Source organism: Musa acuminata, chromosome BXJ2-3 (genome assembly GCF_036884655.1).
Source record: "Musa acuminata AAA Group cultivar baxijiao chromosome BXJ2-3, Cavendish_Baxijiao_AAA, whole genome shotgun sequence".
NCBI lineage: Eukaryota > Viridiplantae > Streptophyta > Magnoliopsida > Zingiberales > Musaceae > Musa > Musa acuminata.
The window spans coordinates 40,216,133-40,236,249 of NC_088340.1; the positions used below are offsets into that span (position 1 = coordinate 40,216,133).

The 20,117-nt window shown below is 35.7% G+C and overlaps 1 pseudogene; it reads right to left on the reverse strand.

The window, feature by feature from the left end:
* Positions 1–498: 498 nt before the first annotated feature.
* On the reverse strand, positions 499–16,833 carry LOC135608234 (serine/threonine-protein kinase TOUSLED-like; annotated as a pseudogene).
* Between the last annotated feature and the right edge of the window lie 3,284 nt (positions 16,834–20,117).

Consider the following 20,117-nt stretch of genomic DNA (forward strand, 5'->3'; position numbering starts at 1 on the left):
GTTACAGAAAAGTTCGCCGATTTAGTTGGCGCAAGTTTACGTGAAATCTCGCGCCTTCATCACGATCATATATTAACTTCAATCGATGTAACTAAACATAGTTATCAGTGCCAAAAAACACAATAACATATATTTGAGTCTCTTACATCTTTTATTACGAGTTTTTAAGAATACTAATGTCATTCTGTGGTGTGTTGCATGTTAGGAATCCCAAACTTCAGTTATTTTGTTCATGATTTAGAAAATTAATTTATAGAAGCATCTTAGGTATCTTTTTATTATTTACATAGGCTGGTGTAATCTTTTACCAAATGCTTTACGGTAGACGGCCTTTTGGTAGACGACCTTCTGGAGTCGACGGCCCTCGATGTAATCTCCTTTTTAATGGCAGAATAGTAATTTCCAATTAAAATATATTAATTCTTTTTTATGATAAGAATTGATATTTGTTTTTTTTTCATTTTCAATCCCACAAATTGCACCAACAATTAGTCTCTCTATTGAAAAATGTGATTCATGAGGTTGAATCAAAAAAGGTTTTCACAAGATTTACACAACAGAGAAGCAAAGATGGGAAGATAGCTTTACAACAATATATACAAAATCATCTCTCTGACAAGCAAATATACATATTTCTATCTCTTGGAATAGGATAGGTAAGGATCCTGAGCAATGGTTAGAACATCAGGTCTTGCTGCTTGATTATATGTCAGGCACCGGCGAATCAGTTCCTAAAGATGTAAGAAGCCGCAATAGTATGTGTAAATCCAACTGATAGTTGTGTTAAATATTTCTGTGGGTTGGAAATTATTTGAAACAGAAAAAAAAACCTTACCTTTGCTTCACTTGAAACAGATGGCTTGGTAGAAATTCAACTTTTCGTGCATTGATTATGGTGTCTTCACGAATAATTTTCTCCTGGGTCTGCTCATGTCCGAAGGGCCGTCTACCATAAAGCATTTGGTAAAAGATTACACCAGCTGACCAAACATCAACCTGTGTAAATAACAAAAATTGTATAAAATGTTTCTATAAATTAATTTTTTTAAATCATGAAGAAAACTAATTGCAGTTTGCAATTCCTAACGTGCAACACATCAGCAGAGTACCGGCACAGAAATTATTTGATTCTAAAGAATCTTTGAGCAACCCAAGAAATAATTATTTGGAACAAAAATAACGACTACAAGCTTAAGGCTCATTCTCAAGTGATCTTGCCGAATTTCAAAACATCAATATTGACTAAGAAATTCATTGGAAAAAACTGGTCAAGCCAAAATGATCGTCCAGTTATATAAGCAAACAAAGAGTTGTGATCAACTATCAAGTTCTAAATATCATCACAAATATTATTATGAATAAGAACCACTATGGAAATCTTTTATTAGAATTTTTTTTAGTTCATGATAAGATTTTTTTTTTATATGATCACAAATGTAGCAGTATGTTATCCTCACGTTTACTAACCTTTGATGATATTAGTGGTGTTTTGCTAATCTCGAAGCATTCTGGAGGCAAGTACCTGCAATCATGCCATAATACGATTAAGAGGATTTAAGCATGCTAAGTTATACACTGAGTTCTTCTGCAAAACAGTTCAAACAAAAGGTTACTATCAAACTCATATGGAAACATTCGATTTTTCGACATGCCTAGAGTAGGTTTTATCTTTTAGGAATAAGACGGGAGATAGAAAAGTCAAAGTGGCACTAGAAAAAGAGGAAGAGGCGAAATAACAAAAATAACAAAAGAAACAAAATAGATAAGCCATTCCAACAGCAAAAGCTAGAAGACAAGGCATCCTTATTACAATGTGATGGCAGATGATAGAAGATGGAACTAAGATTATCCAAAGTAAGAATTGAAAATTTCCAGTAATTTCAAAATCATCAATATTAACTTTCAGAAAATATGGTAGGAAGAGATATCAGAAATAACTTTATTTTCTTAAACAGCATTGGGCAGGAAGCATGTGGAAAAGAACTCCCAACAAGGGCTTGCAAAATGCAACTAACAAGAAAAGTAAGCAAAGGAATCCAACAAATGATGCACAATGTACCATACAATGTAAGAACATGTCCATTGAAATTGAAGAGAGTCGGAACGTCAACTTGATGGACATAAAAAATGTATGGACCAAGCATTAAGACATTGATGATTGCAATTTAGAACAAAAAATGGCACCCACTCACCAGTATGTTCCAGCTCCTTGGGAAGTAAGTTCCATACCCTGAGATCCAGCATCATCTTCCACTATTTTGCTTAGGCCAAAATCAGTGACTTTTGCTACACCAACCTCATCAAAGAGAACATTACCAGGCTTCAAGTCATAATGGATTATTCTTAGAGGCCCTTTATTCAAGTAGATAAGCCCATGAAATATTTGAACGATTATAACTCTAGCTTCCCTCTCAGGAAGTGTTGGTGTTCTCTTAAGGATAGCATCCAGATCTTTCCCTGAATAAACAAAAGAAAACAAAAAAATGCAGTTCCATGAGACTGTATTGCTGTTTAGGTATGCAAAATTTCTTATCGACCACTTAAAAAATAATATGAAACTTGTAAAGCCACTACAGAAAGCTAAACAGCAACCAAAGATAATAAAATATAATCAACATGGTTTGAACTTTGAACAGATATAGAACTCATATGCTTGGAGCTGAAAATAAAATTTTGGTTACAGTAGATACTTTTTAAAAAAGATAAGCATATAGTAGCTACGAGTTTTCCTTGACAATTAACTAGAATGAGGTTAGAATGTAGAGGCACAAATGCCAATCGTGCCAGCCAATGCCATCAGAGACACAACATACATCACCATATCAAAGAACTTAGATGGTTGACATCATGTATTATAAGGGGGGCATTGTGTCAATACACATGTTTCCAGTAAAATTATACCTTCTATGTGGTTGTTCAATTACATATGCTGCTTTAATTGTTCATAAATAATATGTGATTTTTATGTTCTATATAAAACAGGGTACTACATCAACAACAAATCATAAGTTCTAATTATTTGAGATTGGCTTGTATACGAAACATGGTAATTAGATAACAAATGTTTAAAGTAGAATCATATACCACTGCAATATTCTAAGACAGTGCAGAAACTGTCGTGATCAATCTCAAAGACATCCCATAGCCGCACAATATGAGGATGCACCAAAGTCTTATGTATGTTGTATTCACGAACTACATGGCATATGTAGCTTTGCCTCCTCTCTCCTCTCCACTGATGATTCAAACTATGAACCTTACATGCAACATATCTATGCTCCACCAGATCAAATGCCTGCTCCAAAGTTTGCACTTCAAATCACTGCAAAAGAGTTTCCACTCACAAATGCCAATGAAGGCAAATTAAAAAGTAGTGGGCCCACTTAATATCATGGTCAATTTACCATGCATTATGAAACTATAATTTTGTATAAAATAAGTACCTTGTAGACCTCGCTAAACCCTCCTTTCCCAAGAAGGTTGAGGAAAGCATATCGTTTGTTAACAATTGGGAAATTGTTAAAGCGTGAATCATCCTCATCTCGTATCCGCTTCATTTCACATATGAGCCGTGCCTTTTCCAGCTCATAACATCCTTCTCTTTCAGATAAGTTTCTTCCTCCTTAAATAATATAAGAAGATAAACAAAAGATCATCAAAGAATGCTGTAACATACAAAAAAAAATCAGGGCTTTGGACTATCATATTGCAGAATGGCTTACACAATCACATAGTGGGGACAAGAGCTTACACGTTTGATGCTTGCCAGACGTGATTTACAAATCTCTTCTTGTATTTGGAAATCTTCATCTGACATGGTAGTTTCCATGTCACTGCCATCACCCTTGTCTTCATGGAAGAATCATATAACCAATTAAAGATAGTTACATAATAGTCAAATCAAATTAGCCTGAAACCCACACACACAAAAACTTTGTTCAGTGACCTTTCCATACAACAGAGTTTGTTTCAGTTAGGACCTAGTTCTACCAAGTCTATGTTACAATGGGTTAGATGAATGAAACTCAAGTAGACTAGTGCCTTCTCTATGCTGTATTCTTTTGACACTACTTTTCTCCGAGCAAAAATCCGAGTTCTCTTCTTCTGGGTTCTGGGCAACCAACATGTTCTAGCAGATAATCTGAGATCTTGTTTTATATGCTGAACCTTCAAAATTCTAGTAGCGACTTGTGAACGTTATTAAGTTCCTTTATCACATTCCAACTCGTCTAACAAGACTGCAAAGATTTAACCTTGTGTTTTGTTGCCCAAGATTACAGCTCAAATTTACTATAATTAAAGTCCAAATTTATATAGTCAATTTTAGCATAATCAGATGACAAACAATCTATATAAATGTTGTAAACTGAAGGAAACCCAACAAGCATCACTGATCACACAAAGCCTCCTATGAGTGACCTTAAAACAGTTGTGACAGACCTTAGATCACGAAGACTCAACTGTGACAGATAGTTTTATTACAGCCCTGACATGTTATGTCTCTTCTCAGGTGACTCGGGCAGGTCACCATAAATTTGGAAGACTCAGTCTCATTCAGGCAGTTTCTCTTAACCTTTTCTTTTTCTTGTGACTCGCGGAGTACTTGAAAACTTGGCCAAGTACTACTTTACAATAAATAACAAGATAATCACTGAACAAATTATACTTTTGGAACCATGAAATTAGCAAATGCTCTAAAATTTACTCTCATGTAAACCACCATAAGAAATCTTAAAAAGCAACTGTTGTTGGGAGTTACATTTATTGATACATAACTGCAATATGTTGAACATAAGAAAAGGGGCAGCGGTAACAAGTATGTATGTCATAAATATAAGAGTTTACCAGATTGTCGTTTCTTAAGTAATTTCCGGTACCTCTCAATGGATTCTTTCGTCTCTAGTAAAGATCTCTGCAAAAACAATAGAGGAAAGGACAGAGGCAAAAGCAACTAAAATCAATGTACGTCTTGAAATCAACATACTTTTGTGGTCAAGTGACAAAAGTCTGAGGAGACGTGGTACAAATAGTTAAATTACATGCTAGCCACATCATCACTACTAAAGATACTTAAAGACAATGTGGTTCTTACATATTCTGATTGATTGAAGTATGTCAAAAGCCATACACATCTGATAAACAATTTTGTTACAGTAAAACATGCAATAAGCTAGTAATTACATGCAACTCAGTCTCATTCCATACAACAGTGGTAGGATGCAAATATATGCAATTTGCCATTTAACTTTAACATGAAAAAAAAAGGAGCTCAAAAAAACTTACAAGATGAGAATTAACAACCTTCAGTGCTTGACCATCCTCCCATGCCTCAGAGATAATGGTTCCAGTTCTGCAATTAGCACAAAACACAACATGTGGAAAAGGGTACTTGCAAGTCACAAGCATTAAAGACAAGGATGCTCTTTTTCACATGTCTGATTTGCAATAGGTCATGTAGGCAGTTATGCTAATATCACAAAGATGAGCTAGAATGTAAAATTTTCCCTTCAAAAAGTTGAAATATCTGTCTCCTGTATTTTCTTTTGCTGATTGTTGTAGAAATTGGCAAGAGTTTGTAACCTACCTGATAACACCAATATTTCCAAGCCTAAGAGATTCTTGTTGTATCTTCATCCTTGATTTTTGCCTCTCTGCTTTCGAGACTGCTATCAGTAGATCGGATAGCACCTTAATCCACTGCATTGTTAAACAAAGGACAATACAGATAGTCTAAGAAAAAATTTTGACTCACTGAAGTTGTTAGGAAAAAATCAATCAAGTGTGATTCAATATCTAAAATGACCATGTGACACAAGAAATAAGACTATTTACTAAATGAATTTGCAGATCTTCAAAAAATAAAAAAAAATATTTTCAAAATATACCCAACTTCTCCTAGTGTCTGAATATTTTACATGGCCAAAGAAAGTAAAGAGAACTCCTAACCAAGTTTGATGCTTTTCAACATTCTCAGTACAATCACTATCTCTGCTATGATTCAGATACGTAGGCAACAAGTAGACTGAAAGCATCAAACATAAGAGCTTGCATACATGAACAACAGTAAAAAAATATTTGTTGAGCTTTGCTAAATATTTTTGTTTATCAAGCTCAATATATGCTACAAGAGATAATTCTGTAAAAAGCTTTAAAAAACAGAAAGTTGATGAAATGATCATCTAATTTTTATATCTTCTCATACTTATTCATAGCAAAAGAAGCTAAAAAAGGAATAACCACCTAATGTACAAAAAGGGCTACTCATTATAATAGAGGTATGTTCAAACCAATTCCTTTCTTAATGTTTATGACAATTATATACCCAATGTCTTATTAAGAAACTTGCTTTAGAAACACATTTACCAGCATAAGTTTGGCAACTCAAATTATACAATTTTCCTTATATCTTATGCAGTTGTGCTTCAGCAAAGGTATGGTATAGTCACTGGAATACATCACGTACTGGTTGATATTTATTGAACTGACAACCAATCAGGACATGGACTAAGCCTGGTTTGCTCCCGATATAGATTGTACTATGTGAACAAACCAATATCAGGACATGGACTATATCTTATGCAGTTGTTCATGTATGTAAGCTCTTAGTACTACTGATTACTGAATATCAGTACACCAATATGTACTGGGATTCAGAAGAAACCTGCAAAAAAAAAATGAAAAACCCCAGAAAAAAGGAACTGCCTCGTACAGGACTTGTTCCATCCTATACCTAACAAACCATCTGGTTTACTCCAGTCCATGTAGCAACAAGCTGTAGCAGTGGGTCATGCTGTACCATACTGTACCAGATGACATTGCAAACATTGCTATGTGCTAAGCTCACTGTACCGGCCTTCCTGGACAACAAATAGTCCAACACTGTTTGGCATCAAGCAATAGTATTCCTTTTTGTCACAATGGTAGTTGTCACATTGCTGTAAGTTTCTTACCAGGTGATAACCATCAGCATGAGGGGCATACCAACATCTGGTACCCGCCGATCCACCCAGAGTTTGGTATCTGTACCAGACCATAACTAGAAACCTCGTTCACAAGGATACCTTTCGGGAAGGATCATCTACAAATACACAATCACCTCTGCAAATAGAGAGATTTCTGTAACTTGAACCCTAGAAATTAAAAATAAGTTTTAATCAGCATCACTTTGAAAGCTCGAAACAAACAATGGTGAGTGTCAATAAATAGACACAACAGGGAAGTTTGGTTGTCAATAGCTTTACAACCTAAAATGATTAATGTCTGACTTCACTAGCAAGTAATTTAGGTGATTGATATAACATCTTCAGAAGAACCGCTTGCACCTTCTAGTTGCAATAGCCTTATTATCATCATCTTAGTTCTCTGAATATGCCACATTTACATAAGTCATCAATCATGGTTCTTCTCGAGGACCTGGATAATACCAACCCCAGCATGTACATATTCACATAATTGAAAACACATCCTTTTAAGACCCTATCATTTTCCCTTTTTCAAAAATCAAAGATAGCATATTGCAGTGCATTATGCTGAGCCCTTTAGTGTATTTGTACTTTAGATCTTGCAGACTCTATGCTCAATGATCCATTAGATATCTGAAAAAAGCTTTTTAATCAATTAGGTTTCAAGAGATGCTCATCAATGTGACTGACATTGACACAATTACATGACATTTGGTACATCCAGTAGCACAAAAGTATTAAAGGGCAAAGTCCCAAAACAATTGGAGAACACCTTTTATATGGAGGATTTACTAGAAAAGCCGATGTCTAATATTCACTAAGAACTAATAGGTACAACTCAAAGAGTAGGTTTTTCTTGTCTGAATCAAATTTCCAAATTTTTAATTCTCATTCAGGCAAGTAAAACCACATTAATCAAGAAAGAGGGCATCGATGACGTTTACATATTTGTTTAATTCATCATGAATTTACGTTAAAATTTTTCAAATAAACCTTTTTATCATGAATAAACTATATCAGATATATCCCACAGTAGCAAATACAAAACCAGGAGACTTCTTAACACAGGTTCCCTAAACTGATGTAGCATGACCAAGACATCCAGATACTGATAAAACAGATAAAAACTTAATAGAACTCAGCCACAATATCATCACAGTATGTTCCCAATTTTAGACTTAATGCTTATCGGTGTAGCTTTCAATAATGTCCACCTAATCAGAACATAGGTTCCTTATGAAAATTTATTTACTCATTTGTACAATTCATGATAAATTTGAAAACAAATATATAAATGCCCATGGCTACTGCTTAATCGAGGGGCTAACTCAGCAAAGAACCTGCCACTCTTGTTGTGACTTAGTTCCTTAATTAACTGTGTTGGTTAACTAAGCAGAAGAAACACATGCAAGTAGCACTATAACGAGCTTTGTCATGCGCCCTGGATGGAGGTAATAATAAGATAGCACATACAAAAAAGGAGCCACAAATCACTTCACTTTAAATCACTGATACCCTGTTAAGAACCTAAGGATTAAAGCTAAGGCAAAAAAAAAAAAGATAACATCTTTAGGTGTTTTAAGGCCATACTTGTAGAAGCAGATTCTTTAGTCCTTTTCAAACCTATATAACCCATTACATGATCCTTCAAAGTATTAGCCTCCTAGATTTATTTGATAAATGGATCTTATATCAATCATAATTTGCAAGTCCACACAACAAATCATTACTCTGATAAACACAGAACTCTATCCTCCTATAGATCCTTCTAATAAAGTGAATGTACAAGAATACCGTCCACAGTTTCATTTCCTATATAAAAATGACCTGCTTTGACGTTTCTACTTTTGTAGCCACCTCTTTAAAAGTATCTACTTTGTTGAGTTTCTCCATGCATGTCAGTTTTTCAGTACAACATGATAAATTCAACATTTAAAAATTTTGCTACAGATTTATGTATCTTAAATGGCAATGCTACTACCAGGTTCCAACAAAATACTAAAGTAAGCCATGGAAAATGATTATAATTATGGTTTCATATTTATTTTTCTATTTAATGGACAAAATGCATCAAACATATGTACAAGAGAGATTTTTGAATCTTAAGTTGCAACGAGAAGATCTTTGATAACCTTGTTTTTCACTTTCACCATACTAACAAGTATGGAAAACCAGTAGGAAGTAAAAAATCATAATGATGTAACTAACACAATTGTAAAAAATCATAACCAGTAGGAAGGAAAAATGTCAGGATTACAAAAGTTCAGATAGAACCAAACCTTTGTCTCCATCTTTTGGCCATGATCTTTGAGCTCTTTTAGTTCCTGTTTAAATATATAAGCAGCCAAATTATGAATGTCATCTTCTTAAGATGATGAATCCAAGGTAACCATTGAACATATCAAATAGTTTGCACCTTTTCCAACTGCTGAGAAAGACAAAGATAGTCAGATGCTTCTTGGCGTGACTTATTTAACTCTTCCTCCAAGGTGGCAACTTTGACATGTAATACAGATATATCCTCCTATTGAAATCACAAAGATTATTTAGACAAACAATGTAATCAAGAATGAGAAAAGGAAAAGGAATAAGAAACAAATCATCATCAACTTCATTATTACATCAGTATAGATATCTTTGTGCGGAAGATGTAGCATGCAGTTAAGTTAGCAAGTACCTAATACAACTGAAATACCAGTCCAATGTTATCTACTATTCTTAAATGTTCTTGTTCTTTTAAAATTATCAGTATAGTTTAATTTGGAGGTCTATTGTCAAAGGCCATAGTGAAGACCCTTTAATCAATGAAATGCAGTTTTTAGACTATGAAAGAGAGACGTATAACATGCGAATACTAAGGCTCAAATGTATAATATTGTACTTTTTATGTTAAAATAGAAAATTCATGATTTGGTAATAATATTGCAATATCATAATAATAGATATATGCGTTTAGATAGGATAGACGTGTTGATAAGAGATTGAAACACGCTTGACCATGTAGAGCGCATAAATCATATGTGTCATATTCTAGAACTGAATAAAATAAATGATGGATAATTGCAGAGAACCCAACAGATTTGTACAATATTATCATGAGTCAAATTGTCAAAAATAAAAGGAAAACAAGAACAAATACCTGCAAAGCAACACTCTCATCATTTCCAAGTGACATTTTTGACCAGTTTTCCTGCCAAAAAAAAAAGAATTATTTGACATTCTTATAGCTAAAGCATCAGTGCACAGTTTTGAAAGTGAGAATAAGAAGATAGGAAATTAATTGTTGAATTAATAAAATGGTAATTTCAAAGAAAATAATGTATCACTAGTGCAATGACATGTTCAGTATTCAGTGCATGTGAAACTTGAATCACAACACAATGCAACAAAGTATTCCATGATCTTTATGTGAAAGGGCTATTATGCACGGGGATAAAAAAGTTTCCTTCACATTATTCTGGATCATCATGTCTGCTGGGTTTGTGCAACTGATATCACCGCAACCAAGGAAACCTCTATTTTTAGGGAAAATTACAGGATGCCCACCTATGATTTGGTTGTTTTTTACACTGCCCAATTGTAGTTCAAATGGTACAATTAAGCCATAGTCTTCTCCTTCGCCACCCACCCTCCATCAATACCCACCTGAGGTTTTGAGTCATTAGCTAGAGTCAAGTTTCTACAAAAAAGTCCCAAAGCCCTTTTCTTTCCTAACCTCCAGTCTATTTGATCCCAATCAGTTAGGGAAACAAACCATCATACAAATAAATTGCACTTTGTTTTCTGCAAATGAAGCCATCATACAAATAAATCAGCAAAGTAATTCCACAAAACCATAAGAAAATGATACAAAGAAACCAATCTTGATTTCTTTTGCATACTTTCGGCGGAGAACACATTCCATAGCTTCAAACGCACATCAATTTCTACAAGGACCAAAATAAGGGTTTCAGACTAGATAGTTGACCTTTCCTTCTAAAATGACTAAAAAAATCCATGCATGCAATTATTTTGGTCTGTCTTACATGGTGATTTTAGTCTTTTAAGAAGTCTCAGAACCTCAAATGGGTAACAACAGAGGCTAGGTGCTAGAAAGAACCACAAGAGGGCAATTACACTACACTGGCACAAATCATGAAAACTGGCCAAACCACAAACAGGTAACACACAACTCATTCCAATAACAAATTTGTGTCTGTCCATCCAAAATAGTAGTCCTTTTAAGTGGTGGCAATTAATCGAACTAAGGGATACTTAACACAGAAGTAACAACAATAATAATGATGATCTTTCCCTACTTCATATCAAATATAAGCTACATCTTATGTTCAAGAAGAGACAGTAATTTAAGAGCAAGAATTTTATGTAATCAAGAAAAGCAAATATTTTCAGCATACCTTGTATGAGAGGTTCTCTAGCTGCCCATTTGAGGAACACTTGGAGGGAGTTGAGACTGAATGCATTTGATCAACTGTTTTTGAACCACGACCCCTGCCTGCTGATGGACGACCTCTACCACGACCCTGTTTTTTCTTCTTTGAGTCATCCAAATTTCGTCTGATCTCGAAATTCTCCGATGGTTGTAACCTTCCTTTTGTTGTTTCCTGAGCAATCGCCATCATTATTCAAGTGTTACATGAATAAGAGATAGAAACTCAAGAATCTTGATCTCATACATAAACACTGATATAAGTACAAGCAGATCTCAGCAATTTGGGACACAAAAACGGCACTGTCACATTCTATAACAATTATACTTATAAAAAAAATCCTGGAGGACACAGAAATATGGTGGCATGACAATATCCAATTGTGAGGTGCAGGTTCTTTCATCAGAATGAGGAAAAGAAGGCTTTTGCAATACTGAGGGAAGTGGACGCTTGATCATGGGGATTAACCAAAGGATGTTGCTTGTATACTATGGACCAAAGCACCGACTTCCTCATCTAAACTAGGAGACATCATAGTTTGAAAAGCAAGAACACATGTAGAACTGCTTTTATGCCACTAGTTATAGACAACAACTGTATTGTTGTTGCCGAGAACTAAAATATGGTAGATCAACCGAACAATTTACCCAATCTGATCCACTGAGCTTCCCACCATGTAATCTTATCATACTGGTCTTACCAGGCGACAAACTGGTCGGTACTGGGACTCATTTTAACCTAAGCTTTTCTCTTATACTTCCTTTCTTTTGCCCTGCTACTTGTCCACTTCTCTCTTTTCATTGTCATTTCTTCCTCCACCTCATTGCCTCCTCCTTGTCCTACCACTATTGTCGCTCCACTCCATCTTACTACCCCTAGGTGCATAACTCTCTCTCTCTCTCTCTCTTTGCTTGTAGTGGTCCAACCAATACCAACTAAAACCGAACTCAAGATAGTGTATGGTTCTTCACAGTACTAATCTCGTTGTTTCGTTGTCTTAGATAAAGATTTTAATCCTTGGTTGGCACCTTCTGACATGGGAAGTAATCGCCTTCATCCGGTACTCGACACTTGGCAGCCAAGTCACCCGATTATTTTATGTTCCACGAAATATCTTCATAACCGCAAACAACGCCAAAGGTAAACGCAAGAACAGTTATCGAGGTCAAACTCTCTCATTCTCTACTTTCTAAACCACCTTGGGAGGCTAACATGAGTGCAGAGGGACCACATTAGGACCCTCCTGACATTGGTCTTGGTGCAAGAAAGGCATCTCGGGCTCGGCACCACATTAGGCAACAAAGGCTTTGGGCGAGACCAAAGTTCCTAGCACAGATCAAGCTTGGGTTGCTCAACCATGTGGAGGCGATCATCAACATCGGACCAGCATCAAACGATAACACCTTCAACTAGTACAATTGGATAAAATTGTGAGTACCTAAATAAAGAAATATTTTGGTCTTACTATCAATTGTGGTTAGTAACCAGATCTTATATCATTATGGAGGTTTAGGAATCCAATAGAGAACTAACCACAATTTCTTGTTACTTAGAATCACTTTGTCCTTTTTCTATAAGCTAATAATTAAACTAGACAAATAGTCCCAAATAATTGTCAAAGCCAATTAACAGCACCAAATAATCAAAGTATAAATTGTTAAACTTTGGAAGGAGCAAAAATACATATATCCCTAAACAACTCAAGAAGTAATAATGTTTTTATCTGTTGATGGAATCTGACGAAAAACACACTACTTATTCATCAGAGCTTGTGCAAATGCAGCAACCATGATTCCATTTGAAATATTTTCTTAAAAACATGTTCAAGTGTGACAATGGGCATGTGGCTGGTTGCTATTATGAGAATGTGGAAACAATTATAGGAATAGTAGAAGGAAGAAGTCAACTAGGACAAGATCCTCCCAAACGTCATACTCATGCCCTTGTCTTAAGCCTGAAACTGGGGAGGCATTTAATGGATGTTGTATGACTCCTAATGTCCTCAGCCCACCACTATATTTGTACAAACACAAAACCAAGGACCATTGTGCTATGCGAACCAGTGGTATCGGTCCTTGAGAGGACCGGTACATACCGATCGGTACTAATGTATCATGTGTTGGTACACCAATAGGAACAAATTTTGAAAAAAAAAATGGCCAAAAAATAGAAAATATTATTTTTAAAATGTTTTCTTTCCTAATCTATTAGTATATAAATTGTATTTAGATAAGATCAAAGAACAACTACATGATAAATGAATACATAATAAGGAGAAAATTTTGAAATTATCTTTTCGGATCCGTCGAGAGGAAGTTGCCTCCATTGTTATGGAATCACCTAATTAGGAACTTTAATCACAAGAGTATGAAAAAGAGTGAGGATGAGAGTGAGAATGAGAGCAAGTGAAAGATGGGAGAGGGAGAGGGACTTAAAGCTCCAAAAGAGCACCAACAGTCAATTTAACCATTGGAGTCAAACTAGACGTGATTTGGGTCGGTATCGATCCAATTCCGATTGGTACCAACCCGTATCCATCGATATGGGATAAGTTTCGATCGTACCGACAGATACATACCTTGTGTCATCTAATACGAAGCCATATTTCAACGTACCACCCGAAATGGGCTGGTCCGCGTATTGATCAACTGGCATACGGATACATTCCACTCATTTTGTACCATTTCAAGGCGTATCTCAAACCTTGTGCGACACTGCATGCCAGAGACATTCGATACAGTTAACAAATTTATCACCAACCATTTCAAGAATTATGTAGCTCTGCACCTAATCAAATAAAAGAATTGAAAGCCTCTATGATGAGATCAGGACATGCACTTGAAAGACCTGTTTTGCTTAATGGGTCCAGACTGCTAGTAATCAAGTACTCAGCTCTTAACGTTTGAATCCTTGTAAATACTTCTATAACAACAAAAATGCGAAGTAGAACTCTAAGAGAAGAACTCTAAGTTCTTCAAGGTTCCTAATTTCTACTCCTTAACCGTAGTCATGCCGTTTAATATTTACTGAAAATTTTTTACATCCTGAATAATTTACATGGCGTTCTCAAAGGACAAAAGTTTGTTGGCTCAACAGTGGGACAATCTTTCACTACACAAAACCAAAATACCAGTTAACAACCTTAGTTTTACATGGTGCAGGAGACTTTGATCATAAGTGCAGTAAATTGAGAATATAAAAGTAACAAGAAATAGTGAAAAGTGAAAAAAAAAGTGAGCTTAAGGAAATATATAAAACAGAAGACAACACCATCCGGCATTAGATATTACCCACAATACAGGCTATGCTAACAACGAGATGCTTGTTACTATGAGCTGTTCTCTTGTTATGGCAATCACTTCAAGTGTAGACTTCAAATAAATATGCACAACGCAAAGATGAAATCTCTTATTTCAAAGAAAAGTTATCGTATATGAGCTAATAAAAGTCATTTATAAAACTCATTAGTTTAGGATAATCATAAATATGGTGTTGCACTTGGATTTACACACATAAAGGTATGACCCTTTCATTAGCAGCAACAAAAAAATACAAAAGTGACAATTATTTATAGAGAAACATTAGCATTATATGTAAATTCATATAAAACAGCAATATGTCAAAAGAAATAAATGCAGTTAATCGAAATTCCAAAGGCTGGTAGCAAAAAAAAGGAGTAGAAATCACATATGGACTTTGATGCTAATTATCATGTCATCAGGAACAAACAATGAAAACAAAGAAAATGGTTCATGTGGAGCATTAGGTCATCATACAGCTCTTGTCAGCTGCCAAATTCATGCTTACCAAGAGCTACAAAGCTAAGGGGGAATATTCTGGACCAAAACAAATTCATATTTGTGTATAAATTGACTACAGTAAAAACAAATCACCTCAGATTTCTCAAAATCAATATCATCGTCATCCTCTTGAAGTTTCTGCCGTTTCTGAGTGTTGTGTCGTATCAAGAACTTGCCACCATTCTGAACATAGATGCATGCAATATCAGATACGCAGTGGATATTTCAGCAAATCATTCATATTGGATGAACAATGGACACTAATAATGTGGATGAAACCAAGAAGTCATAGATCATCACAACATATCTGCAAACTAATAACATTATAATGTGCAACAAGTTTGTCTAGTTCACAAAACATAAGCAAAAATAGAAGGGCTATCACTGCAAACACGTCCATAGCAAAACTGGAAACCAGCTAAAGGAAACACTTAAAGGTTTTGAAATGCATCAACTGCGAAGGATCATAAACTTAGCACAAGTACACCCAATCAACTCAGAAACAAAAAACGAATTATAATTTTTTTTAAGTAATTTCATAGTGAAGTAAGTTTGAGAACATGACCTAATAACACAGTGAAATAATTTCATGACAACGAACCCTTAAAAAAGCATAATCAACTAAGTTTTTGCAATAGTATCATAAATGTCAGATAAATTTTATGGGAAAAAAAAAGTTAAAGATACTTCCAATAAACGGTGTAATCAATCAAGAATCAAACAAAAAACAGCAACTTCTAAGTTTCAATATGCACTAACTGGAAAGAATCATAAAGATAGTGCAAAAACTCCCAACTATCAACTTAAAAACAAACATAAATTAATTACTAATGTGCAAGAGAATCCAACTTCAGGAACATAAGCTAATGTCATAGCCAGGAACTTTCATGATAATAAATATTAGAAAAATGTAAGCAACAATGCTTCACGAAATTTTTTTACTATCAGTTAATTTAGCAACTAAATGGCAAAAGAACATCACAGATACTTCCTAAAAGTGGTACAGTAAGTATAATGAGTCGGATTAGGCTAACATCGTCATCAGATGATGAGTCCAGCAATTCCTCTTGTTCTGGGAACCTCGTCGGAGGTGGAGGTGCAGGCGGCCGTGCTGTTTGAACTGTAAGCGAAGAAGTGCTCTTCCCAGCCATGCGAGCCTCCAACTTGGCTAGCTTCGTCGGGAGGGGCGGATTGGAGGAACGCGAATTCGAAGGCAGTTGCAAGGCTATGTCATCGGACATGGTGGACCGCACCAAGAAAACCAGAACCAGTGACCGAAAGGCGATCACGAAACAGACCTACGAACCGTGAGAATCCTAACGCCGATCGTCACCCTCAAGTAACTCAATCAAGAAAAGAGAAGGATTACGAAATGTCCGATGGAAAAGTAGCGAGACGAAAGCTCCGAAACCCCAACCCTAGCCCTAAAAGACCCTGAGGACGTGCATAACTACGTCAGGGTTCTTGGAAGACGGGAGAATGTGGGAGAGGGAAGCTTCGGAACCCCAGCGGCCGCCCAAGAAGACCCTTAGAACGCGTCGCCGCTAGTAGCATGCGCCGGGATTCGCCTTGCGTTGGGCGAAACGGAAATGGCGGTGGAGAGACGAGGGAGCGGGAAGGGCTTTCGGGGTCTTCAGGACGGTGTGTTGTTGTGGTTTTCTTTGCGGAAAAGAAAATGAGGCCTTATAAAGCAGTAAAGGAGGGAATGCGAGAGTCGTTGAAAAATGGAAAATGTTTTCTTAATTTAATTTGTTTTCGGTACGATATGTTTTATATATTATAACAGTACATAATTGCCAGTTTTATGAGTTTTGGAAAGGTGGTTGGCGTTCAAAGAATGAACTCATTTATGCACTAAGGTGCATGATTATAAATGTAATAATTTTATTATTATTATCTCTTTCTTATTTGGTAAAATAGGAAGATATGTTGATTATATAATAATATTAATCATCAACGATGGCATCAACTAGTCTAGTTGTTAAAGACTCTTGATAGTTTATCATACAACTCTGGACTCAAATCATGTCTTCACTAAAAAAATATTAATCATCAATATATCTTAAAAAATATTATTTATATATATATATATATATATATATATATATATATATATATAAAACACTAAGGCAGGGGTGTTTGTAATCTTCATTTTTTAGCTAAAATATTATTATCTATTTCCTAAATTATCTACCTTTATTAGAAATTCTAATGGAGCAATTAATTAGTGATTCATAAAAATATAATTATTTTTTGATTAAAAAAGAGAGTGTGATGCATGCTTTAAATTTAATTAATTATTTTAAGATATGATAATCCATGCCTAAAGATTTTTAAAATGTTCATGATTTTTTATTATTATTTTAATTATTTATATTGTGATATAGAATGTCACGATATAAACCATGACTATGACTAGCATATTGAGTGTTAATAAATGAACATCCGCTCTCAATATCATAAAAATGAATATCTCATATGTTCTTCTCAAGTGAATCTCTGATTATGATCATTATGATTGAGAAAAAAAGAGTTATTTGGGATAATATGATTAGAGTAAGATTCAAGCAGATTCCATATGGGCTTAACAACACTATGCTCGGTATACGATCTTTATGATATTAGATTGATGAGAGACTATAGATACTAAATAAAGATAAATAGGTCTAATGGATTTGATTCTCTTGTATCGTATGGGGACTGCAGCGTAGTGGTCTAGTACGTCTGTAGTTGATGAATCGGGTGCATTATTATGAAGATAATAATTTACTGAGTCAGAAGGAGTTCTAATAGATATGACTCATGACCAACTCAATATTGGGCTTAGAGGATCAGTAGATGTTGCGATGATTAGAGGTTTGAATATGAGATATCAACTAGAGCCCATATCTTATTAGATATCCAATAAACTCATAAATTATTGGATCTTGTGAATAATATCCAATAAGAGCAAATAAGATATTATTGGGTAAAGATCCACTAATCTAAGATGTTTGGGTAGTTGGATGGATAAAGATCCATTATAAAACACTTCTCTTAGAGCTCTGACAAGCCCGAGAGCTCTAAGTCCAAGACTTACAATGTTCAATGATTCGACTCAATGTTTTATAGGTCTTCTGTGAAAAGAGCACCTAGGTTGATGCGCTTGCTAGGTTAACTAGTTGTTAGTTGAGACATTGCTGACCTGAATAATTGAGAAGCATGATATAATCACGATCAGGGTGGAGCTGAGCTGGATGGAAAAGATTCTATACTACAAAAAAAGATAAAATGCTCTCGACAAACCCTACAACGGTCTGAAGAGTCAAGCATGGTATTATATAATCAACAATCACTTATACTGCATATCCTTTAGCTAACCATTCAAAGCTAACCATTTCTTATATGATTGACACCCCAAGAGACTAATAGGGTGCTTATTGATGTGCATGTAGGTATTTATAAGGAGCACATTGGTGGATGAACCCTTGCCTTCAAAATGCTTTAGCAGGGCTTCTATTAGCTGACATTACACAATAATACAATAGCATATGCTTAAATATTCTATAAGTGCCAGAGGTTTACTCAAATATAACATCAATCGATAGACTCTTTGAGCTCGATCGATTTGGATGACCCTTTACCCAGTGCGGTATGAACCTCTTTAGACCCTTTTGTCAGTCTTGAGCCAGTGGGGTATCATCAAAAGGTACCTTAGGCATCATCTGAATGTTCTAATCATCGAGATAATATGTGCACGGATCCTTCTTAAGGTCCAACCTTATGTACCTTGCCTTGAATTGAGCTAAGGTAATTTGACACTTAAATTGGTACGAGACAATCCTCGACCTCTCCAAACCCATCCTAAACCCAATGGGCATCTTGTAATCGGCGATCACCTTCTCCTGATACTTATGTATCATTTGTTGCTCAGACTCTAGTGCTTCCTTTAGACCCCAATCTTGTTCCATGGTACTCGTGAGCCACTTATTAGCCACCATGACTTGCTCATTAGCCACCCCGACCTGCTCGATGAGCTCTGAGTTATGCTTCTTTATCAACTTCATCTCCCGAGTGAGTCAAGCAACTTGTCATCTATGTCTCAGTTATTGCTTTGAACCCCCTTCAATTTCTCATTAAAACCTACAAGGTATTGCTCGACCTCCTTTACTTGGTACGTAAGCTCGCCCCTTGAGCCTTTGCCTCGGCAACAACTGAAGGGGCTCCTCTCTCCTTCTTAAATCCTTATTTTCTTCTTAAAGATCATCAGTTATAAGGGACCGTTGGATAATGACCGAGCTAGCATCTCATACACGGTCAATAAGGGCCATTAAATAGTGATGGTGATGCAAATCTAAGACAAGTGGATGAGCAATGTGAACCTCAAGAGGCTAGTTATAATCTAACTTCTCAGTATTTCATTGCAGTAGCATGTGTTGATCAAAACCTCATAGGGAGAACGATATATATGCTTTGCCATCCTTGAACCTAAGGACCCACGATAATACTACTTCGAAGTTGTACCATCACCCCACATTTTTTCCCCCTGCTTAAACCCTTCTATCTCGATTACAATAGTGCACCCGGGGTCGGGTGTGGCAAGTCGACTATTTGTAAAGTCGCGAAAGGCAAGGACTTGACCTTGCATAAGTTAAACATCGACATTTATCTTTCTCATACTTTTTCCCCAAGAATATCTACAATTTCAAGCACCCTTTGAGGGCGTCAACGTTGTTGGAGTAGTACCGACACACTAGCATTATTCGATAAACACTATTAAGTAGCGCTAGCATCATCTAAGAGGGCGGTATATTCCACCATTGTAGGCAAGACACTATTACTGGGTGAAAGAGAATATGAAATCACACCTTGAGGGCGTCATAAGATTAGCAAAAGAACCCGAGTGTGGGATCGAATGTATGCTGACTAAGTTGCGGACTAGCAAA